The sequence below is a fragment of the Mustelus asterias genome, chromosome 13 (assembly GCF_964213995.1).
Source record: "Mustelus asterias chromosome 13, sMusAst1.hap1.1, whole genome shotgun sequence".
Lineage (NCBI taxonomy): Eukaryota > Metazoa > Chordata > Chondrichthyes > Carcharhiniformes > Triakidae > Mustelus > Mustelus asterias.
Genome location: NC_135813.1, coordinates 41,991,957 through 42,017,646, shown reverse-complemented (window position 1 = coordinate 42,017,646; position 25,690 = coordinate 41,991,957). Strand labels below are relative to the sequence as shown.

Below are 25,690 nucleotides of genomic sequence, written 5' to 3'. Positions count from 1 at the left end.
CAAATTTTTGTTGAATTCAAATTTCACCATTTGCTATGGAGAGCATTACCCTGGCTCCCTAGATTACTAGTCCAGTGATAGTTGCACTATTCGCCGCCTACCCTCATGCCTTAAACACTTTACAACAAATTAAGTATTCTTGACATGCTGTATCGGAGGAAATACAGCAGAACAATGAATGCAGCAAGGTCCCACAAACAGCAATGTGATAAATGACCAAGCATTTTGCTATTAGCAGTTTTGGCTGAGGGATAAATATGTGACTCTAATTCCACACTGATGTGATAGACTTTCTACTGACCTTTGAGGAGGCTGAGTTAGCAGCCCAATTGCATCAAATTGCTTCCAGAGGAAAGCTTGCTACCACCTTCTCGAGACAATGGGGGATCATAAGATCATTACAAATCGGAGCAGGAGTACAGCGTTCAGCCCCTTGAGCCTGCTGTGCTGTTTCAATCCTGTCAAGTACCTTCAGAACCTTATATGTTTCAATAAGATCACCTCTTATTCTTCTAAACTCAAATGAGTATAGCTCTAACCTATTCAACCATCCCTCATAAGCCAACCCCTCCATCCTAGGAATCAACAAAGTGAACCTTCTCTGAAGTCCAAAGATGTGTAGGTTAGGTGGATTAGCCACGGTAAATGGACAGGGTTACAGGGATAGAGTGGAGGAGGGAGCCTGGGTGGGTTGCTTTCTCAGAGAGTCAGTGCAAAGTCGATGGGCTGAATGGTCTTTTCCTGCACTATAGGGTTTCTATGGTTCTATGAACTGCTTTCAATCCTGTTATATGTGTCCATAAGTAGGGAGGCCAAAACGGTGCATAATAGTCTGGACGTTTCTCACCACGACCTTGTACAGCTGCAACCACACTTTCTCAATTTGATTTTCCATTCCCCTTGCATGATCGGCAATAACTGGCACAAAGCCCAAATTCTGAGAAGGAAGTGAAAACAAATGCTGCACATATAATTGTAGACCTTCGTCCATCTAGGAGGACGTAGAATGCATTGAACCCATCAGGGAGGGGTGCGTTGGAGCCGGCAATTTTACATGCCTTCATCTTGTAGCCTGTTATGCCTTGCAGACCTTGCCATAGTCGGTAGGGGTCGGTGTGGCTGGGACTCTAGCTTGGTCCGGTATTGTCTTTTGGCATCTTTGATGGATCTCCTTAGTTCGTATCTGGCTTTCTTGTATAGGTCAGTGTCACCTGACTTGAACGCCTCAGACCTGGACTTCAGCAAGCAGTGGATATCCCTGTTCACCCATGGTTTCCGGTTGGGGAACACACGGATTTGCTTCTTTGGCACACAGTCTTCTCTATGCTTACTAATGAAGTCTGTTGCTGTAGTGGCGTATTGATTCAGGCTGGTCGCAGACCTTTTAAATACTGACCAGTCCACTGACTCCAAGCAGCCCCGTAGGAGATCATCCGATTCCTCAGACCAACATTGCACAATTTTCTTTGATGGATTCTCCCGCTTCAGTTTTTGGTTGTAAACTGGGAGCAGGAGCACAGCCTTGTGGCCTGATTTGCCAAAGTGTGGGCGGGCGATAGAGCAGTAGCATGTTTGATATTTGTGTAGCAGTGGTCTAGACTGTTTGGGCCTCTGGTGGAGCAGGAGACGTGTTGGTGGTAACTCTGTACTCCTTGAGCTTGGCCTGATCGAAGTCCCCGGCCACGATGAACCAGGCCTCGGGATTTTTCGTCTCAAGGCTATTCGTAGGGTGTACATTTCGTCCAGCGCGATCTTCACATCTGCATGGGGTGGGATGTAAGCTGCCATCAGGATAACGGGGTGAACTCCCGCGGAAGGTAGTAGGGGCGGCATTTTAGCGTCAAGTATTCTAGGTCTGGGGAACAGAAAGTTGCCAGTGTTTCTACGCCTAGGCACCGCAAGGTGTTGATTAGGAAGCAGAACCCACCTCCCCTAGCCTTGCCTGAGGCCGCTGTACAGTCCATTCCATGGACTGTACAGGGCACTGTCCGGTGAAGCAGGAGTGAGCCATGTCTCCGTGAAACCCCAGGATGACCCCTGGTGACCCCCAGGATGTTAATAATGAGGGATTCAGCGATGGTAATGCCATTGAATGTCAAGGAGCGATGGTTAGATCCTCTCTTGTTGGAGATGGCCATTGCCTGGACTTGTGTGACACGAATGTCACTTGGCACTTGTCAGCCTAAGCCTGGATATTGTCCAGGTCATGCTGCATTTTGATACAGATTGTTTGAGTATCTGAGGAGTCCTAAATGATGCTGAACATTGTGCAGTCATCAGAAAACATCCCCACTTCTGACCTTATGATGGAAGGAAGGTCATTGATGAAACAGCTGAAGAGAGTTGGGCCTAGGGCACTACCCTGAGGAATTAGGGAACCGTCAGCCAAAAATCACTTGTAGAACAATCAAAACGAGGGGCCATAAACACAAGGGAGTTAATAATAAATCTGATGGGGAAATAAGGAGACATTTCTTTACTCAAAGTGTGGTTACAATGTGGAACTTGCTACCACAGGATGTGGTCAAAGGAAAAAACTTAGATGCTTTTGAAAGGAAAATAAAGTACAGAAATGTTGTACCTGCTAATTCTCAGATACTTTCAACCAGTTTACTTACTCCAAGGTTTTACCCTGGTGCCCTTATTTGCAACATGGACAAAGGACAAACACAAGTAAATGTTCAACAAGTTTATTAATAATAACACTATTAACCCTTAAATCACCCACATAAAACAAGAGGATACCCCAGCAGATTCAAGTATACTACCCGTAAAGATGGTTTGGTTGAACTGCAGGTCCGATTCTCTGAGTCCCTCTGGTCCGTCGTCACGAAGGTGAGTCTCGATGGCCGCTTCTTCCTTCCTTCCTTCTCTGGTCAGTCTTCCGAATGGTCACGGTCGTCTCCCCTGTCGCGTCTTGGCTGCTGTGTGTCTGAAGGTGTGTCCCTTTATCCCCCAGCCTGCTTGCCTTTCCAGAAACTTCTCTGGCTTCCAGCCAATGAGGTTCCAGGAGGGGGTTCCGATACCCAGTGGGTTTCTTGATGTCTGCCTGACAGGACACCAGGGTCCGCCCTCCAGGTGTCGATCTCCACGTTGTTGAACTTGTTATCAGATACGGTATCTACAGGAACTCTTGGTGACAGAAAGTCTGACTCGGTCTGCGCTTCTAACAATAGACCGATGCATTTCAATGAGGTGCCATGATCTCCTGCTCAGTCTCGATAGATTGTAACGACCTTTGATGGGTGGTTGATGGGTCAGGCGCAGACACGTTTGTGTATTTGTACAATTGGCCTGCCTGAGGTTTGACTGTGTTTGATTTCAATATGCCCAATTCTTTAATTTAGGATATCCAATTTTATCAGCCTTAAAACTAGGCCCTGTTTATATCACCACAGAAGAGACAGGGGAAATTTGCCCAGGGTCCCAACCTTGGTTGTATAGACCTCAGGACAAGCCCAGGATTGATCCTCAGTCTGACTGACAGGAGTAGGTGCTGCTATTGTCTCAGAGATTTGAATTACAAAGGTCTCTACAGTGATATCTGATTGAAACCACGCAGGTGAGATAATCGAATGAGGATGACATTGGGTTGGGATGAGACTGTCATTTTTACCTTACATGTCCACTCCCTCCACCATTAGCGCACTCTGGCTGCAGTGTATATTATCTACAGGATGCACGGCAGCAACTTGCCTACCGCTCTATCGCCCGCCTATGGCAGAAACTCAAACCTCAGTCCCCTAGAAGGACAAGGGCAGCAGGCCCATAGGAGCACAATCACTTACAGATTCCCCTCCATGTCACACACAATCCTCACGTGGAAATCACTATTGCTTCATCGTCATGAAGTCAAGGACCTGGATCTCACTTCAAAGGTGTACAGATTAGGTTGATTGGCCATGCTCAATTGCCCCTTTGTGTCAGATAGATTGGCAGGGTAAATACGTGGAGTTACGGGGATAGGGCCTGGGTGGGATTGTTGTCGGTTCAGACGCGATGGGCCGACTGACCTCCTTCTATACTGTAGGTATTCTCTGATTCTTCTATGATTCCCTAACATCATTGTAGATGCACTTACACCACATGAACTGCAACAGTTCAAAGGTGACTGCTCACAACCTCCTTCTCATGCAAACATGAGATGGGCAACAAATTCCAGGTTTTCCAGCATTGTTCATGTGCCAAGAATACATTTTTGACACCAGATGACCTCCACGATTGAATCACCCAACCAGCCCCCACTGGCAAAGGTCACAGGTGAAGAATTACCATGTTGGGGAACAGAGAGTATGACCTGTGCCCATGGTACTATACCCTATTATGGGTCAGTACCCTCAGGAAAGCTCTGATGAAGGACAGGACTGAGTTTGTCCTCACATAATATTCAAACTTTCTGATGTAGAAGGGAAAAAAAGTTACCAAGTCCAGCTGCACAATACCAGAAAGCGGATGTGTCATAATTGTGGTTTCATATAATGTAAGAATGAATCTTAGATTTAGCTTAATAGGCATGTGGGCTAATGAAAAAGGAAGAAACAAAACCAGAAAAAATACATACCCCAACCTGACGAAGTCCTAAACCCTTGAATAACGGCAGAATTTTATTCCTAGTGGAGCAGATTTCCTTCACTTCTTAGTTCTCAATGACATTGTAAACATTGTGTGAAGGTTTCCGGTAATTGTTATTTCTAGTAAAATTGTAAGTGTTCATTTAGAATGTATTTATGAATTTTGTCAGAAAAGTCAACAGACGGTCTTATTATGCTTGGCATGATGCTGCAGGCATGTGACAGCCTTGGGATACGATCTTCCAGAGGTGATATTGCCATGCAATAGAAATGAAACACAGGGTAGCTCTCTAAGTTAAAAAAACCAAGATGGCACCGGTACATGGTGACTACTTGCAAGCTGTGCCCAGCATACCTTCTAATTCTACCTTTTACTCTTGTTCTATGCTTCTCAAGCTTCATTCTAACTCTTTTAAACTCTCGAACAATGCTTTAATTCAATCTCTTACAGATATTGGGCCCTGGAGACGCCTGACCTGAAGCTGACCCGGACCAGCCAACCACATGGGACCTGCAGCTGGTGCAGTGCCAGAGTTGGACCTTTCCCTATACCGGCTACCACTGTCCAGGAAAATTCCCCAGAAGCCAGGGCTGTCATTCTGCAGACTCCCAGCAACCAGGGAAATGCCACCGAAGCCAGGGCCTTCACTCTGCTGGTCTCCAACGATCAGACCTGCATCCCTGGGACACAGACCCATCTATCGACTCAGGAACCACAAACAAGGCAACTAATCCTCCATCCACACACCGACCTGAGTGAAGAACCTTATTGGACCCACCCATACCCGTAACAGTGCATACTACTCTCACCGTCTCCCAGGCCCAAAAAGAAGCAGTCCCTCCAGGAAGCGTGGAAAATGTGCAGGCCTGCAGGTGAGAGTGAAACTACGCGGTCCCAAGGCCCCCCTCCCCAGTTTACTCCTGGCAAATGTCCAATCTCTGGAAAACAAACTAGACAAACTTAAAGCCATACTCACTTTTCAAAGAGAACTGAAGGACTGCTGTTTCACGAAGACGTGGCTCACTCCTGCTTCATTGGTCTGTGCCCTACAACCAAGCTTTTCAATCCACCAAATGGACCATACAGCGGCCTCAAGCAAGGCTAGGGAGGTGGGGTCTGCCTCTTAATCAACACCTCGTGGTGCCTAGATGCAGCAACACTGGCGAGTTTCTGCTCCCCAGACCTAGAATACCTGACGCTAAAATGCTGCCCCTACTACCTTCTGCGGGAGTTCTTTGTTATCCTGACAGCAGTTTACATCCCACCCCATGCAGACGTGAAGACCGCACTGGACGAAATGTACACCACCACAAAGAGCCTTGAGACGAAACATCCTGAGGCCTTGTTTATAGAACATAGAACATTACAGCGCAGTACAGGCCCTTCGGCCCTCGATGTTGCGCCGACCAGTGAAACCAATCTAAAGCCCATCTAACCGACACTATTCCAATATCATCCATATGTTTATCCAATAACCATTTGAATGCTCTTAATGTTGGCGAGTCTACTACTGCTGCAGGCAGGGCACTCCACGCCCTTACTACTCTCTGAGTAAAGAATCTACCTCTAACATCTGTCCTATATCTATCACCCCTCAATTTAAAGCTATGTCCCCTAGTGTTAGCCATCACCATCCGAGGAAAAAGGCTCTCACTATCCACCCTATCTAATCCTCTGATCATCTTGTATGCCTCTATTAAGTCACCTCTTAACCTTCTTCTCTCTAACGAAAATAACCTCAAGCCCCTCAGCCTTTCCTTATGCAATTTTCCCACCATACCAGGCAACATCCTGGTAAATCTCCTCTGCACCCTTTCCAACACTTCCACATCCTTCCTATAATGCGGTGACCAGAACTGCACGCAGTACTCCAAGTGCGGCCGCACCAGAGTTTTGTACAGTTGCAACATGACCTCCTGGCTCTGAAATTCAATCCCTCTACCAATAAAAGCTAACACACCGTACGCCTTCTTAACAACCCTATCAACCTGGGTGCCAACTTTCAGGGATCTATGCACATGGACACCCAGGTCCCTCTGTTCATCCACACTACCAAGTATCTTACCATTAGCCCAGTACTCTGTATTCCTGTTACTCCTTCCAAAGTGAATCACCTCACACTTTTTCGCATTAAACTCCATTTTCCACCTCTCAGCCCAGCTCTGCAGCTTACCTATGTCCCTCTGTAACCTGCCACTTCCCTCCGCACTGTCTACAACAGTGTTTATCGTGACCAGGGACTTCATTGACTCTGTCTACACTTCCCGCTGCCTCGGCAAAGCAGCCAGCATAAGTAAGGACCCCACGCACCCCAGACATTCCCTCTTCCACCTTCTTCCGTCAGGAAAAAGATACAAAAGTCTGAGGTCACGTACCAATCGACTCAAGAACAGCTTCTTCCCTGCTGCCGTCAGACTTTTGAATGAACCTACCTTGTATCAAGTTGATCTTTCTCGACACCCTAGCTATGGCTATAACACTACATTCTGCACTCTCTCGTTTTTTTCTCTATGAACGGTATGCTCTGTCTGTATAGTGCGCAAGAAACAATACTTTTCACACGTGACGATGATAAATCAAATCAAAAATCAATTAGGCCAAGCTCAAGGGCATCCTACCAAGATACCACCAACACACCTCCTGTTCCGCCAGAGGCCCAAACATCCTAGACCACTGCTACACAAATATTAAACATACCTATGCTCTATTGCCTGTCCACACTTTGGCAAATCAGACCACAAGGCTGTGCTCCTGCTCCCTGGTCTGAAGAATCGGTTGGTCTCCTACGGGACTGCTTAGAGTCAGTAGACTGGTCAGTTTTTAAAAAGCCTGCGACCAGCCTGAACGAGTATGCCACTACATTAACTGACTTCATCAGTAACTGTAGAAAACTGTGTGCCAAAGAAGCAAATCCACGTGTTTCCCAACCGGAAACCATGGATGAACAGGTGATATCCACTGATTGCTGAAGTCCAGGTCAGGCGTTCAGGTCAGGCGACCCTAACTTATACAAGAAAGCCAGATATGATCTAAGGAGATCCATCAAAGATGCCAAAAGACAGTACCGGACCAAGCTAGAGTCCCAGGCTAGCCACACTGTCCCCCGCCGACTATGGCAAGGTCTGCAAGACCTAACAGGCTGCAAGATGAAGACATGTAAAATCGCCGGCCCCAATGTACCCCTACCCGATGAGCTCAGTACATTCTATGCCCATTTTGAGCAAGAGGTCAGCGAGAACATGCCCTCTACCTTGGAAACCTCGGATGAACTTGTATCCGAGGTCACCATTGCAGACATCAGAGCAGCCTTCTTGAAGGTCAACCCACGGAAAGTGACTGGCCCGGATGGGGTACCTGGATGGGCACTCAGATCCTGCGCGGATCAGCTGGCGGGGGTATTCACAGACATCTTCAACCTCTCTTTACAACAATCTGAAGTCCGTGTTTGCTTCAAGAAGACGACCATCATGCCGGTATCAAAGAAAAGCCAAGCAGCGTGCCTTAATGACTATTGCCCAGTGGCTCTAATATCCATCATTATGAAGTGCTTCGAAACATTAGTCATGGCACGAATCAATATTGGCCTCCCAGACTACCTGGATCCACTACAGTTCACCTATCGCCCTAACAGGTCCACAGCAGACACCATCTCCCTGGCCCTGCACTCAAACCTGGAACACCTGGATAACAAGGACACCTATGTCAGACTCCTATTTATTGACTACAGCTCAGCCTTCAACACCATTAATCGTACAAAACTCATCTCCAAACTCCTTGACGTGGGCCTCGGCACCTCCCTCTGCAACTGGATCCTGAACTTCCTAACTCACAGACCGCAATCAGTAAGGATAGGCAACAACACCTCCTCCATGATCACCCTCAACACCAGTGCCCCACAAGGCTGTGAACTTAGCTCCTTACTATACTTCTTTTCCACCTATGACTGTGTGGCCAAATTCCCCTCCAACCTGATTTTCAAGTTTGCTGATGAAACCTCTGTAGTGGGTCGGATCTCAAACAATGATGAGATCGAGTACGGGCATGAGATAGATAATCTGGTGAGCTGGTGCGGCAACAATAATCTCTCCTTCAATGTCAAGGAGGAGATAGTCATCGACTTCAGGAAGTGTAGTGGAGGACATTCCCCTGTCTACATCAATGGGGACGAAGTAGACATGGTCGAGAGCTTCAAGTTTTTAGGTGCCCCGATCACCAACAAACTGTCCTGATCTCTCCATGCCAGCACTATAGTTAAGAAAGGCCACCAATGCCTCTACTTTCTCTGAAGACTAAGGAAGTTTGGCAGGTCCACTACAACTCTCACCAACATTTACAGATGCACCATAGAAAGCATTGTTCCTGGTTGTATCACAGCTTGGTATGGCTGCTGCTCTGCCCAAGACTACAAGAAATTACAAAGGGTCGTGAACAAAGCCTAGTCCATCACGCAAACCAGCCTCCAACCCATTGACTCTGTCTACACTTCCCGCTGCCTCGGCAAAGCAGCCGGTATAATCAAGGACCCCACGCACCCTGGACATTTTCTCTTCCACCTCCTTCCGTCGGGAAAAAGATTCAAAAGTCTGACATCACGTACCAACTGACTCAAGAACAGCTTCTTCCCTGCTGCTGTCAGACTTTTTAATGGACCTTTCTCATATTAAGTTGATCTTTCTCTACATCCCAGCTATGACTGTAACACTACATTCTGCACTCTCTCGTTTCCTTCTCTATGAACGGTACGCTTTGTCTGTAGAGCGTGCAAGAAACAATACTTTTCACTCTATGTTAATACATGTAACAATAATGAATCAAATCAAATCAAATCAAAGTATTTGATAAATGCATCTCTGGAAGGTGCAGCATTTCCACAGCGCTTTGGTTGGAAGAACATGGAGGGACAAAATAAAAATAAAGTATACAATTCTAAAGAAGGTGTAGGAAGTGATAGACCTGGGCTATGTGTGCATAAATCATTGAAGGTGATAGAGCAGGTTGAGTAAGTAATTAAAATGTGTAAGTGATTGTGGATTTATGAATAGAGGTATAGAATACAAAAGCAAGGATGTGATAGTGAAACTTCATGAAACTCTAACTTGGCCTCAAATGGAGTGTTAAATCCAATTCTGGGCAGCATACTTCATGAAGATTGTGAAGGCTTTAAGAGAAGGTCAAGTTATAGGGATTGGTTGGAGAAGTTGGGAATGTTCTCCTTCGGGAAGAGATGGTTGAGAGGAAGTTTGATGACATCAACAAGTTCCATCCCACCATCAGACTCACCATGGACTACTCTCCGGAATCGGTTGCATTCTTGGACACACGCATCTCCATTAAGCACGGTCACCTCAGCACCTCACTGTACCGCAAGCCCACGGATAACCTCACGATGCTCCACTTCTCCAGCTTCCACCCTAAACACGTTAAAGAAGCCATCTCCTACGGACAAGCCCTCCGTATACACAGGATCTGCTCGGATGAGGAGGATCGCAACAGACACCTCCAGACGCTGAAAGATGCCCTCATAAGAACAGGATATGGCGCTCGACTCATCGATCGACAGTTCCGACGCGCCACAGCGAAAAACCACACCGACCTTCTCAGAAGACAAACACGGGACACGGTGGACAGAGTACCCTTCATCATCCAGTACTTCCCTGGAGCGGAGAAGCTACGGCATCTCCTCTGGTGCCTTCAACATGTCATTGATGAAGACGAACATCTCGCCAAGGCCATCCCCCACACCCCCACTTCTTGCCTTCAAACAACCGCACAACCTCAAACAGACCATTGTCTGCAGCAAACTACCCAGCCTTCAGGAGAACAGTGACCACGACACCACACAACCCTGCCACAGCAACCGCTGCAAGACGTGCCGGATCATCGACACGGATGCCATCATCTCGCGTGAGAACACCATCTACCAGGTACACAGTACCTACTCTTGCAACTCGGCCAACGTTGTCTACCTGATACGCTGCAGGAAAGGATGTCCCGAGGCATGGTACATTGGGGAAACCATGCAGACGCTACGACAATGGATGAATGAACACCGCTCGACAATCACCAGGCGAGACTGTTCTCTTCCTGTGGGGGAGCACTTCAGTGGTCACGGGCATTCAGCCTCTGATCTTCGGGTAAGCATTCTCCAAGGCGGCCTTCGCGACACACGACGGCGCAGAGTCGCTGAGCAGAAACTGATAGCCAAGTTCCGCACACATGAGGACGGCCTAAACCGGGATGTTGGGTTTATGTCACACTATCAGTAACCCCCACAGCTTGCCTTCTGGACTTGCAGAATCTCACTGGCTGTCCTGTCTGGAGACAATACACATCTCTCTTTAACCTGTGCTTCATGCTCTCTCCACTCACATTGTCTGTATCTTTAAGACCTGGTTGGCTGTAGAGACTCGCATTCCAATCAGTATTCTGTAATTTGATTTTGTGTCTCTGTGCCCTGTTTGAGAGCAGATTTCCACTCCATCTGACGAAGGAGCGGCGCTCCGAAAGCTTATGGTATTTGCTACCAAATAAACCTGTTGGACTTTAACCTGGTGTTGTTAAAACTCTTACTATGTTTACCCCAGTCCAACGCTGGCATCTCCACATCGAGAGGAAGTTTGACAGAGTTATTCAATACACTGAGAGGTCTGGACAGTGTAGACAGAGAGACATTGTTCCCACTGGCAGAGGTGTTGAGTGCCTGAGGACACGGAATTAAGATGATTGGCAAAAGAAGCAAGTCAACATAAGAAAAGCCTTTTTGTTCGTGAAGGGTTAGGATCTGGAATGTACTGTCTGAAAATGTGATGTGATGGAGGCAGGAACATTTGAGGCTTTCAAAAGGGAATTAAATAAGCAACTGGATATGCAGGTGTATGGGTAAAGGTGAAGAAGTAAGACTAGTTGAATTACTCTTAGAGAGATGGATGCAGAAAGGACGTTCCCAATGGCAAGGGAGTCTAGAACCAGGGTCACAGTCTGAGGATGTGAGGCGAGGGGAAATTTCTTCACCCAGAGAGTGGTGAACCTGTGGAATTTGCTACCACAAAAAGCTGTTGACAACACTGTATGTTGTCAAGAAGGAGTTAGATATAGGTCTTGGGGCCAAAGGGTTCAAAGGCTATGGGGAGAAAGCAAGAACAGGTTATTGAGTTGGATTATCAGTCATGATCATATTGAATGGCAGATCAGGCCAAGTGGTCCAGTCCTGCTCATATTTTCTATGTTTCTATGAGCTGGCACAGAATCAATGGGCTGAATGGCATCCTTCTGTGCTGGAGCTATTCTATGAATTCTTTAATTCCATCCAAGGAAGAGGAAGATAAGATTGAGATTGAGGATTGTGAGCACATGGGGCTGCAACCTCTCTCACTCCCCCCACAAGATGATGACTGGAAATTCAGGGGCTTCCAGCAGCAGCAGGCATTGGAGATAGAGAAGACAATATTCCCGTGTCAGCTCGATGTTAGATCCCCCTTTCTGGAACACAGAATTCACGGCTGACACTACAGTGCAGTACCAGGGGAGTGCTGCAACGTCAGAGTTGCTGTCATTTGGGTGCATTGGTAAATGGAGGCCCCAGTTGTCTGCTTGGGTGGGTGTAAAAGACAGATGTCAGTGTTTTGAAGAAGAGCAGGGGGTGGGGGTGGGGTGGGGGGGGGGGAGCATTATCCCTCGTGTCTTGGCCAATACTTCTCTCCAAGCAACATCACAATAAAAGATTATCTGGTTATTATCACTTTGTTGGTTACAGGAGCTTGCTGTGTGTAAATTGAATATCACGTTTCCTACATTACCATAATGAATGAACTTCCAAACTACCTCATTGGTTGTAAGCACTTTGACACGTCTCCTAGCCATGAAAGGCGCTGTAAAAATACAAACCTTTGTCTTCCTTTAAATCTTTTAGGTCAGTATCGAGGGCAATACTATCTTCTGTAAGTAAGTGCCAAAGCATTCCTAATCATAGCGCTATTCCAATCCTGCACCCATGCCGCCCCTGCCCTCCCCACCAGACAATTCCCTATCTTCTCCAGAATCCCTGGGGTCGAGTGAAGGGACTGAAGCCTGAAGCCAATGGATAGGAAGCAAGGTCCATTAGGGAAGTGATGTATTCTTATGCACGGCTCTCTCACTTAGGGTTCAGAGTGCTGCGACATGGAGGTATGCCAGGTAGAGAACACATCCTTTCAGTGTTCTCTCTAGTTGCTGCTCCCCCTCCTTATTGTCCATTGCTGCCCAATAGAGGGGTTGCCCCACAATCAATGCCGCGCGGCAGATACGTGCCCAGTGATATCCAGGGGAAGGAGTGAGAAAAAGATCTAAAGAGAGAAATATCTCCACTGTGCCCAACAGAGACCCTGGACAAATGGTCTCATTCAGAAACTTTGCTTGACCTTTGTCCCCATCTCTCCTTATGGCAGTTTGCTAATACAGTATGTGAGAATTGCTGAAAAAAGAGACATGTCAAAGGTTTTCCCCTGGCACTCATCAGGACAGATTTACAAGAAGACGAAATTTCAATGGGAACAACAAATGGTACTGCATGTTAAGAGGTTGCTAATTGGTTGGCAAAGTGGACTCTGATGGGTTAGGGTGTTGCCATGGAGAATGCACCAGAGAACAATTAACTGCTAAGATTTTGTTTAAAATCAAACCAGGCAAATGGACTCTGATTGGCCAAGGCATTGCCATGTGGAATGAACCAGGGAATGGCACCCCCCCCACCCCCCCAACACACACCCCCACTCCCTCCCACCCCCCCAACCACCCCCCCAACACCCCCCCCCCAACAACCCCCCCCTCCCCCACCCCCCCAACACCCCCCCACCCCTCCCCCACCCCCCCAACACCCCCCCACCCCTCCCCCACCCCCCCACCCCTCCCCCACCCCCCCAACACCCTCCCCAACCCCACCCCCCCCAACACCCCCCCCCACCCCCCCCAACACCCCCCCACCCCCCCCCCCCCCCACCCCCGCAATCTTTTGTTAGTTGAAAAAGATGCAAAGCTGGGCATGTTCTTTCTGCTTGCCTGTGTGTGTGAATGTACATAGATTCTAGCACACATAACTGAACGACACTGTGAGCCTAACTGATAATCTTAAATTATTTGATAGCATAATTCTTAACACAACTGGGATTGCTTAGTCAGTGTTGTCCAATTACGGAATCACATCTAATATTGGGCACAATGTTTTACGTTTTGCAAGCACAGGCTGGTTGAGTACAGCTAGTACTTTACCTGTTGCGAACAGCTGTTGGGAGGCATTGATGGATTGTATCAAACAGGTGGATTGTATTCTTGTTATCTTGTCCTGATGAGTGCAAGATGAAAAACTTTTGACAGCCTGTATCTTTTTTTCAGCAATATCTCCTTGTGTAGTTCTGTGTAAGCTGGAGGCAGCAGAGAATGTGAAGGATGAAGTGGCAATGCCGAACAGACCTTACTCTGCCTCTCTCACATTTAACATCACTTCTGACAGAAAGTCAAACCCTCATATCCCTTCCCACATGACCACTGGCAGATGGCTTGGGTCTATGAAAGTGAATAACATATCCTAACATTCCTGGCACGGTTACAATAAAAAACATTTTCAATTCTTATTCTCATAATACTTATCACATACACATATCCAAAAAAACCAGTAAAGCAACAAAACAGATGTTAAAATGCATTGGCGATACTGGAAGAATCAGCCCACTGTAGCAGTGAGTTTATGTTCAACATTCAAACTCAGTTTAGTTTGTACTGACAAGGTGCACAATTGGGAGTTAGTGGTACGTGGGATTAAGACAGCTAATCAGACACTGAGTAGTCCTCTGGGATCATCTGCCAAGTGGCTATCACTGAGCCTGAAGTTAGCTGACATTTACTATGCAAAAGTGGAGTTAGGTTTAAGTTTATTTATTAATGTCACAAGTAGGCTTACTTTCTCAGCAAGAAGGAAGGTGGCATGTTAACATTGTGCAGAACTGCAATGTATCGAAATGGGATTCGGGTTCCGGTGAAATCAACAGGGAGTGGGGGGTGGGGAGGTGTTAGTGGGTGATTGAGCCAATCAGGCACCTGGATAAAAACATGCCCTTTCCATAATGTTTATGGATGCTCTGCCTTTTTAAAAAAAGTTTATTTATCAGTGCCACAAGTAGGTTTACATTAACACTGCAATGAAGTTACTGTGAAAATCCCCTAGTTGCCACACTCCGGCGCCTGTTTGGGTACACTGAGGGAGAATTTAGCATGGCCAATGCACCTAACCAGCACGTCTTTTGGACTGTGGGAGGAAACCGGAGCACCCGGAGGAAACCCACGCAAACGCGGGGGGGAATGTGCAAACTCCACACAGACAGTGACCCAAGACAGGAATCGAACCCGGGTCCCTGGTGCTGTGAGGCAGCAGTGCTAACCACTGTGCCACTGTGCACAGCTAAGGGTAATGCCAGTATCTGCACTCATTTCTTTTCCAATGAGAGTGATCGGAATGTGAAATTCTGGTCTCATTCCTTCCTCCGACCTATGTACCCTTACCTTGGGGCTGTTGAGAGAAACTGATAGCACGGAACGACAAATTCTACCGGAATTGGCTCAACAAGGCATGGACTGGGAATTGATGGCAAACACTTACCTGGTGTGCCACGGCTGTGTTCCGCACCATTGACTTGTTGAACAAACTATGCAATCTGATGAACTCCACTATTGCACCTAGATCTCATTAACCTCTTGACTCCTTACTGGGCCAGGCATCTTACAGAGTGCTGAATAAAGCAGAAAGCTAATTGGTGACACACTGGCATGGCCAGCCAGTCAGACAACGGCACAGCTGCACATTACTCTTTTCTGTTGCCACCGTGTTGCAGCTTCTGGTCAAGAGAGACTGTGACGCTGGTCGTGCTCCTCTGTCTAGCTGAAGTGTAGAAATATCTTGCAATGCTTCTCAGCGAGGAGGAAGGCAGTGTGTCGAAATCGTGCAGAACTGCAATGTATCGAAATGGGATTTGGGTTCCAGTGAAATCAACAGGGAGTGGGGGGTGGGGTGGGGCTGTAGTTAGTGGGTGATTGAGCCAATCAGGTACCTGGATAAAAACGTGCCCTTTCCATAAACATTATTAGTGTCACAAGTAGGCTTACATTAACATTGCAATGAAGTTACTGTGAAAATCCCCCAGCCACCACACTCTGGCGCCTGTTCGGGTACACTGAGGAAGAATTTAATATGGCCAATGCACCTAACCAGCACGTCTTTCGGCCTGTGGGAGAAAATCGAAGCAATGGGAGGAAACCCACGCAGACATGTGGAGAACATGCAGACCCCACACAGACAGTCACCCAAGCTGGGAATCGAACCCAGGTCCCTGGCGCTGTGAGGCAGCAGCGCTTGCCACTGTGCCACCCTTGTTTTGTAGTTGGAGGTGACACACAGAGAGAGGGTGAAGTTGGACATAGGTACAGTGGGGGCTGAACACAAACTTGAATTGCATCGGTTAGACAACATGCTGAGTTTCACTGAAGTCAAACAAACTGAATATTGAGCATGGTTCATATCAGGCAACCAGTGGAATAACATTGGCTTTGCACCTCTGCCCAACTCTGATATCTCCTGCAATGTGTATTGGTTTCTATATGCTTTAGATCATGGCAGTTCCATGTTGTTGAATTATATCTGTTTCTACTTTTTAAATCTTTTTAAAAGATTTAAAAAGAGGATGTGGGCCTCACTGGCTAGGCCAGTATTTATTGCCCAATACCTAATTGTCCTTGAAAGGTGGTAGTGAGGAGCCTTCCTGAACCGCTACAATCCCTATGATGTAGGTACATCCACAGTCCTGTTAGGGAGGAATTACAGGATTTTGAACCAGTGACAGTGAAGGAGCGGCGATATATTTCCAAGTCAGGGTGGTGAGTGACTTGGAGGGGAACCTCCAGGTGGTGGTGTTCCCATGTATCTGCTGCTCTTGTCCTTCTAGATGGTAGTGTTGTGGGTTTGGAAGGTGCTGCATTTTGGTCAGATGGGTTCAGAGATGGCTGATAAGGCCAATGAATGATTCTGCCATGTATAGGGGAGGTGGCGCTTGAAGGGTTGGGTAGATGAATTGCGTGGTGTTCTATACCCTCGATCTGACACCCCAACTTCGCCTCTGCGAGTTCCCGAAAAAGTCTCTTGCTGTGTTTGCTGCCTTCCTGAAGGAATCTTCTCCATTTTAGGGAGGAGCGGCCCAGTGGCACAGTGGTTAGCATTGCTGCCTCACAGCGCTAGGAACCCGGGTTCAATTCTGGCCTCGGGTGACTGTCTGTGTGGAGTTTGCACATTCTCCTGGTGTCTTTGTGTGGGTTTCCTCCGGGTGCTCCGGTTTCCTCACAGTCCAAATATGTGTAGGTTAGGTGGATTGGCCATGCTAAATTTCCCCTTAGTGTCCCAAAATGTGTAGGTTCGATGGATTAGCCATGGTAAATGTGTGAAGTTACGGGGGTTGGGGGGAGAGGGCCTGGGTAAGATACTCTGACGGAGAGTTGGTGCAGACTTGACGGGCTGAATGGCCTCTTTCTGCACTGTAGGGATTCTATGATTTTTGTTAGTCAGGCGCCAGGGACTCCCATCGTCAGTTGTTTGATCTCTTCATTTCCGTTGACCTCTTGCGAGCCTCGTCCCGTGCTTGCTTCAGGAGTCTGGTGTCAGGCATGCAAACAACATATCCTGCCCATTTGGAGCTGGGTTTGAGAGATCGGTTTAGTTTATTTTTTTTATTAGTGTCACAAGTAGGCTTACATTAACACCGCAATGAAGTTACTGTGAAAATCCCCTAGTCGCCACACTCCGGCGCCTGTTCGGGTACACTGAGGGACAATTTAGCATGGCCAAAGCACCTAACCAGCATGTCTTTTGGACTGTGGGAGGAAGCCGGAGCACCCGGAGGAAACCCATGCAGACACGGGGAGAATGTACAGACTCTGCACAGACAGTGACCCAAGTCGGGAATCGAACCCGGGTCCCTGGCGCTGGAAGGCAGCAGTGCTATCCACTGTGCCACTGTTCTCAGTGCTGGGCATGTTGGCTTTGGGAGGGGATGCTGCTGCGATGAGCGAGTTACCGTGATGAGCGCTCTACAGTTTAATTTCTCTTGCAGCAGAAATGCTTTACAGAGAAAGCGAAGAGTGAATCAGCTCCCTGATGTCTGGGTGTTTGCAATGCAGCCATTGGAAAATGCACATGAAATGATTCATCCTCCAGCTATCCTGACACTTAGCCAAACAAAATTGGAACAGAGGAACCGTGAGTGGCCATTTACCTCCTTGAGCCTGTTTTACCATTCAATGAGATCATAATTCATCTGAAACCCCCACTGTTTAAGTGACTAACATGCTGACACAAAGGGGTACTGTTCCGTTGCTGCCAACACTAAAATTTAAACAACAAATAATCAATTAGAGACTTTGAACCTTGTTGGTGATGTATGTACAATAATGATGCAAACTGGTGGAATCATTGGATATTACAGCACGGACAGAGGCCACTCTGCCCATTGTTCATGTGCCAGCTCTTTGAAAAGCAATCTAATTGCTGCCACTCCCCATCTTCTTCCCCATGATGCTGAATTTTCTTTTCCTTTTTTAAGCATGTCTCAAATTTCCTTTTGGAAGTTACGATTGAACCTGCTTCCATCACACTTTCAGACGCTGCATGGGTGGCACGGTGGCACAGTGGTTAGCACTGCTGTCTCACAGTGGCAGGGACGTAGGTTCGATTCCTCGCCTTGGGTCACTGTCTGTCTGGCATCCGCATGTTCTCCCCGTGTCTGTGTGGGTTTCTTCCGGGTGCTCCGGTTTCCTCCCACAGTCCAAAGATGTGTAGGTTAGGTGGATTGGCCATGCTAAATTGCTCCTTAGTATCTCAAGATGTATAGGTTAGGGGGGTTAGTGGGGTAAATACGTGGGGTTATGGGGATAGGGCCTGGGTATGATTCTCTGTCAGAGAGTCAGAGCAGACTCGATGGGCCGAATGGCCTGCTTCTGCACTGTAGGGATTCTATGATTCTATGTTCCCATGTGACAATAAGCTGAATCAAAATATTTCTCTTCGTCTGCTCACTGGTTTTCCATTTTCAATTCTCTTCCTGCACCTAGTGGTTTCATCTTTTTCCGTAGCTAGTACATAGAACATAGAACAGTACAGCACAGAACAGGCCCTTCGGCCCACGATGTTGTGCCGAGCTTTATCTGAAACCAAGATCAAGCTATCCCACTCCCTATCATCCTGGTGTGCTCCATGTGCCTATCCAATAACCGCTTAAATGTTCCGAAAGTGTCTGACTCCACTATCACTGCAGGCAGTCCATTCCACACCCCAACCACTCTCTGCGTAAAGAACCTACCTCTGATATCCTTCCTGTATCTCCCACCACGAACCCTATAGTTATGCCCCCTTGTAATAGCTCCATCCACCCGAGGAAATAGTCTTTGAACGTTCACTCTATCTATCCCCTTCATCATTTTATAAACCTCTATTAAGTCTCCCCTCAGCCTCCTCTGCTCCAGAGAGAACAGCCCTAGCTCCCGCAACCTTTCCTCATAAGACCTACCCTCCAAACCAGGCAGCATCCTGGTAAACCTCCTCTGCACTCTTTCCAGCGCTTCCACATCCTTCCTATAGTCAGGTGACCAGAACTGCACACAATATTCCAAATGTGGTCTCACCAAGGTCCTGTACAGTTGCAGCATAACCCCACGGCTCTTAAACTCCAACCCCCTGTTAATAAAAGCTAACACACTATAGGCCTTCTTCACAGCTCTATCCACTTGAGAGGCAACCTTTAGAGATCTGTGGATATGAACCCCAAGATCTCTCTGTTCCTCCACAGTCTTCAGAACCCTACCTTTGACCCTGTAATCCACATTTAAATTAGTCCTACCAAAATGAATCACCTCACATTTATCAGGGTTAAACTCCATTTGCCATAGTAATTCCCTGTACAGGTCACTAGTCTGTCACCAGAAGCTTATAGCTTGAGGGGCACCACTCTACATCAAGTGTGGCTGACCAGGAATCTCTCCCACTCTTATCGGCAGCCGTTGGCATGTTTGGAAGGATTTACAGGTTGACACATTCAACCTGTTTGGCCGCATTCTGAACGCACCTTCCTTGGACATCAAGACCTGGGGTGGGACTTGAACTCAGAGCTTCTGGCTTAGAGGCAAGGATGCTAAGTCACTTTGATACAAGACCTCCTTCAGCCTGGCGGCCTTATTGATTTAAATCTGTGTCCCCTGATTATCGACCCTCCTGCAAATGGAAACAGTTTCTCTGCTTATTTAAATTATGTTGCTTCTACTCATTATTCCTCTCAAAATGCATCACTTCACACAGCTTGGGATGAAATTGAATCAACCATTTCACCATTTCTGACTACATCCTGAAATATCACCCTCACTGCTTCCCATATTTCCGGGTTTTCTGGCGTAGAGTCTTTTAACTTGTAGATTACAGCACAGGAGGCCATTCGGCCCATCGTGGTCTGTGTCAGCTCACTATAAGTCAATCCGGTCAGCCTCATTCGTCACCCCATAGACCTGTCAGTTGATTTCCCTTGAGTACCTATTCAATTTATTTTTGAAATCATTCATCACCTCCTCTTCCACTACATTCATAGTTAGAGAGCTCCAGCTCCGAGTCCTTATGCCAACCAGTCTGAAAGGCTTTTTTCTACCTATCTGTTCTACTTTTACACCTGTATCAAAGTTCACCTCAATCTCCTTGGAACAAGTTCAGCTTCTTCAATCTAACCTTATAGCTAAAACATAGAAACTAGAAGCAGGAGTAGGCCATTCAGCCCTTCGAGCCTGCTCCGCCATTCATTTTGATCATTGAATTCAACATTCTGATTCCTCCCTTCCAGCCATATCCCTTGATCCCTTTAGCCCAAGAGCTATATCTAATTTCTTGAAATCACACAATGTTTTGGCCTCAACTACTTTCTGTGGTAGTGAATCCCACACATTCACCACCCTCTGGGTTAAGAAATTTCTCCTCACCTCAGTTCTAAAACGTTTCCCCTTATCCTCAAATTATAACCTCTGGTTCTGGACTCCCCCACCATCAGGAACGTTCTTTCTGAATCCACCCTGTCTAACCCTGTTAGAATTTTATATGAGATCCTTTCTCACTCTTCTAAATTCCAGTGAATATAATCCGAACCGATTTAGTCTCTCCTCATACGACAGACCTGCCATCCCAGGAATCAGCCTGATAAACCTTCGCAGTACTCTCTTTGTAGCAAGGACATCCTTCCTGAGATAAGGGCACCAAAGCTGCACACAATACTCCACGTAAGGCCTCACCAACGCCATATCCAATTGCAGTAAAACCCCTCATCCATACTGGTAAAAAAAATGCTTCTGCATTTACGTGAAGGTAGTCAATGGTGAGCCAACTCTGCGGCCGAAAAACATGCTATAGTGGTGGGGGTGGTGGCGGGGGGGGGGGTACGGGGGCGGGGGAGGGAGGTACGGGAGGGCCAAAAATCTTGGCCTGAATAGGGATGGCACAGTGGTGAGCACTGCTGCCTCACAGTGCCAGGCACCCGGAATCGATTAGGTGCATTGGCCATGGTAAATTCTCCCTCAGTGTACCCGAACAGGCGCTGGAGTGTGGCAACGAGGGGATTTTCACAGTTAAAAATAAATGGTTCCGGACCGTGGCGACTTCTTGCAAGCTGTGCCCAGCATACCTTCTAATTCTATCTTTTACTCTCGTTCTAAAACTTCATTCTAACTCTTCTCACTACATTCTGCACAGTAAGAAGTCTCACAACACCAGGTTAAAGTCCAACAGGTTTATTTGATAGCGTGAGCTTTCAGAGCGCTGCCCCTTCATCAGGTGAGTCCTGATCTGACGAGGGAGCAGCGCTCCGAAAGCTTATGCTACCAAATAAATCTGTTGGACTTTAACCCGGTGTTGTGAGACTTCTTACTGTGCCCACCCCAGTCCAACACTGGCAACTCCATACATTCTGCACCCTCTCCTTTCCTTCTCTATGTACGGCATGCTTTGTCTGTATAGCACACAAGAAACAACACTTTTCACTGTATACAAATGCATGTGACAATAATGACTAAAAATCAAAATGTAAGCCTAGTTGTGACACTAATACATAAACCTAACAATATTCAAATCATTTATATATATGTGTATATATAGCATAATGCTAGCATTGTACCTTAAGAAATGTCGTTGTCTATTACCATCCACGGTAGAGTAGGGTTTGACATGTCCCTGGGCGGCTGACCCAGGTGTCCGTTAACTCACTGCACGGTGATGCCGGCCGCACGCCATTTCAAGCGGCGGTTGGAAGGCGCGAATCGGGCATGCGCGAGCTCGAGGGGCGGCTGAGGGGATTAAACAGTTCTAACAGTGCCCACTCGGTATTAACCTGGTCGCACAGGCAACAAGAGCCAGGCCGGCGGCCCAACATGGGATTGATGTGTTTTTATCTCCCTGACCCGGTTACAAGGCCCCTGCTGAACAGTGGCTGAGGAGCCAGGCGTCTGTCGAGGTAAGGTAATATTCTGAGGTGTGGAAAAGAGGGTTTTGTGTTGCTGGCTTCATCCAGAGTGTGGAGCTCAGACCTGGTTTAAGTTTAGTTATTAGTGTCACAAGTAAGGCTTACATTAACACTGCAATGAAGTTACTGTGAAAATCCCCCTAGTCGCCACACTCCGGCGCCTGTTTGGGTACACTGAGGGAGAATTTAGCATGGCCAATGCACCCAACCAGCGCGTCATTTGGATTGTGGGAGGAATGGAGGAAACCCACGCAGACATGGGGAGAACATGCAGATTCCACACAGACAGTGACCCAAGCTAGGAATCGAACCAGGGTTCCTGGCGCTGTGAGGCAGCAGCGTTAACCACTGTGCCACCGTGCCGCCCCACTGGTCAAAAAGTGTCTTAAAGGAGCAGAGGAAAGTAAAGAAGTGGGAATGTTAAGGGAAGGAGGGAATACCCAGACTTTAGGGCCTAAGAGCCAAAGGAACAACCATCAATTGTGGAGTCATGAAAATTAGGGATGCATAGGAGAGGAGAATTGAGTTCAGATACCTCAAAGGGTATTAGCACTGGAAGAGATTATAGAGATGGAGGTGAAGCTATCGGGGATTTGAAAGCAAGGATGTGAGTTTTCAATCGAGATGCTGGCAGACCCAGAGACAGTGTCGGTTCTGCCTCCATAAAAGAGGCCCATTGATTAAAAACAACGTTCAGAGGATATGGGGGAAAAGGCAGGGAAATGGCACTGAGTCATGATGCTCATTTGGAGAGCTGATGCAGACAAATTGGGCCAAATGGCCACCTTCTGCACCATAATGATTCTGTGATGATCCTGTGACTAGTTGCAGGCCAGCAATTAAACTTCGACCAGCAGATGGATGAAGTGTTTGTTTTCATTGCTGCTTTCCTGTGCAGTAACTGGCTTCCCCATTGCCACAGTGACTATGCTTCAAAACCATTTCACTGGTTGTTAAACATGTCGGGATATCTTGCGGTTATGAAAGATGCTATATAAACACAAGTTCTTTCTCATTCTTACGTTTGTCGCAATTTCCTTTTTTGGTTTCATGTCATCATTAATTACGGTACATATAATTTCATCATTATTGAAACATTACTTCCAAGATTCTGAAACAGATTTATGTGCAACTACGACAAGAGTACCCATAATCTTCCTGTTCCTAACTACACAACTTACTGTGCCTCTCAACATTGTTATCATATACAGACTTGGATATACAGCTCTCATTTCCTTCAACCAAGTCAGTGCTTATAAACAACAGGAGATCTTTTGGCACAATGGGTAGTGTCCCTGCCTTTGAGCCAGAAGCTCTGGGTTCAAATCCCACTTTAGGGGTGGTATTCTCCAGCCCTTCCTGCTGGCGGGATCTTCCAGTCCCACTGAAGTTGACCACCACTACCACCACCACACAACCGCCCCCCCCGGCTCCCTGACAGCAGCCACGGGTGTGGAACGTAAACGCCATTGATGTACGTGGGATTGGATGATCCCACAGGTAGCCGGGCGGGGGCAGGGGGGCAGAGGGGACTTATTGGCCACTCACGGTGTAGTTCAAACAGATTAAGAGGCTGTTTGCTAATCCTTCTCTCAAAACAAATGAATTATATCCAGTGGAATGCTGATATCCCCATGCAAGTACTCGAATAACACCACTTGTCACACCCTCCCAGTCTGAGTATATTCCCTTTATCACTGCTATATGTTGTCTATCTCTCAAACAATGAACAACACACTCCAAAGAGTTACTTCCAATTCTGTGCGCCTTCCCTTTTACTAATTATCTCTTGTGCAACACATTATCAAAAACATTTCGAGAGCCACTTTAAACAAGGTCAATTAAGTTTCCCCTTTCATAGATACATCTCGGCTATGCTGTTCTCTGTCCTGTCCCTTCACGTTTTATTAAAAGGTAAAGAGAGCTCGCATTTATATCGCACTTTTACAAACTCAGGTCTTCCCAAAGTGATTTGGATCATGTGACGTTGGGAAACACAAACTTTTGCACAGCAAAGTTCCTGCAATGAGTTAATAATCACATCATCTGTTTCAGCGATGATCTTTAACATCTATCTGACAGGACATGTGAAGCCTCGTGCTAAGATCTCATCTCAAGGACGGCACCTCCGACAGTGCAGCAATCCAAGCATGGGCCCCGGAATGGAAATGTAAGGCCACAAGCCGTGACTAATACGGTGCTGTGCTACCAACAGGTCTCAGCTAACATCTGTGAAGCCAATGAAAGGGAGGGAAGCAAGATAGTGCATTCTTTCTCAACAGACTTACTTCTTAAGGCATGTTCAGTGGTCATCAGGATGATCGAGTTAGATATTCATCAATAAAGAGATCAGTGCTGAAGTTGGTCACGTACCGACACACCGAAAGCAGTAGAAGGGTCTTCAAGGGTCTTCACTGTGAGACAAGAAAAATGAACACCCTGAGAAAGTGGCTATGTTCATTTAACTGTGAGATGCATTGCAGCGCTGAAAGCACTGAGCTGATTCAAAGCAAAACTAGATTCTCAGTTCTGATAAGTGGATTCTAAGTGACTACCCTTTCCAATATAAATTGTCGGGTGGGGTGGGGGTGGGGAATCTGAGTTTCACCAGGAAGTTTATCTCTTGCTGTAATGTCAGGAAATGCAACATATCAAACTCCTTGGGTCTGTCAAATATAGACTGGAAATGCAACTGGTTTTATAGACTGTCTCCTCACACACAGTAAGAAGTCTCACAACACCAGGTTAAAGTCCAACAGGTTTATTTGGTAGCAAACGCCACTAGCTTTCGGAGCGCTGCTCCTTCGTCAGGTGAGTGGGAATTCTGTTCACAAACAGGGCACATAAAGACACAAACTCAATTTACAGAATAATGAATAATGATTGAAATGAGAGTCTTTACAAGTCTTAAAGGTACAGACAATGTGAGTGGAGAAAGCATTAGCACAGGTTAAAGAGATGTGTATTGTCTCCAGACAGGACAGCCAGTGAGACTTTGCAAGTCCAGGCAAGTTGTGGTGGTTACAGATAGTGTGACATGAACCCAAGATCCCGGTTGAGGCCGTACTCATGTGTGCGGGACCTGACTATCAGTCTCTGCTCAGCGACTCTGCGCTGTCGTGTGTTGTGAAGGCTGCCTTGGAGAATGCTTACCCGAATATCAGAGGCCGAGTGCCCGTGACCGCTGAAGTGCTCCCCAACAGGAAGAGAACAGCCTTGTCTGGTGATTGTCGAGCGGTGTTCATTCATCCGTTGTCGTAGCGTCTGCATGGTTTCCCCAATGTACCATGCCTCAGGACATCCTTTCCTGCAGCATATCAGGTAGACAATGTTGGCCGAGTTGCAAGAGTATGTACCGTGTACCTGGTGGATGATGTTCTCACGTGAGATGATGGCATCCGTGTCGATGATCCGGCATGTCTTGCAGAGGTTGCTGTGGCAGGGTTGTGTGGTGTCGTGGTCACTGTTCTCCTGAAGGCTGGGCAGTTTGCTGCGGACAATGGTCTGTTTGAGGTTGTGCGGTTGTTTGAAGGCAAGAAGTGGGGGTGTGGGGATGGCCTTGG

The 25,690-nt window shown here is 47.1% G+C and overlaps 1 protein-coding gene across 1 annotated transcript in view; it reads right to left on the bottom strand.

Moving 5' to 3' along the window:
* The window catches only part of LOC144502566 (alpha-(1,3)-fucosyltransferase 7), a 53,103-nt gene extending 28,596 nt beyond the window's left edge, over positions 1-24,507 (bottom strand). Inside the window, exon 1 of the mRNA XM_078226668.1 lies at positions 24,416-24,507. The gene's annotated coding sequence lies outside the window, so the exon portion shown is untranslated. The remainder of the gene's footprint in view (positions 1-24,415) is intronic.
* Positions 24,508-25,690: the final 1,183 nt, after the last annotated feature.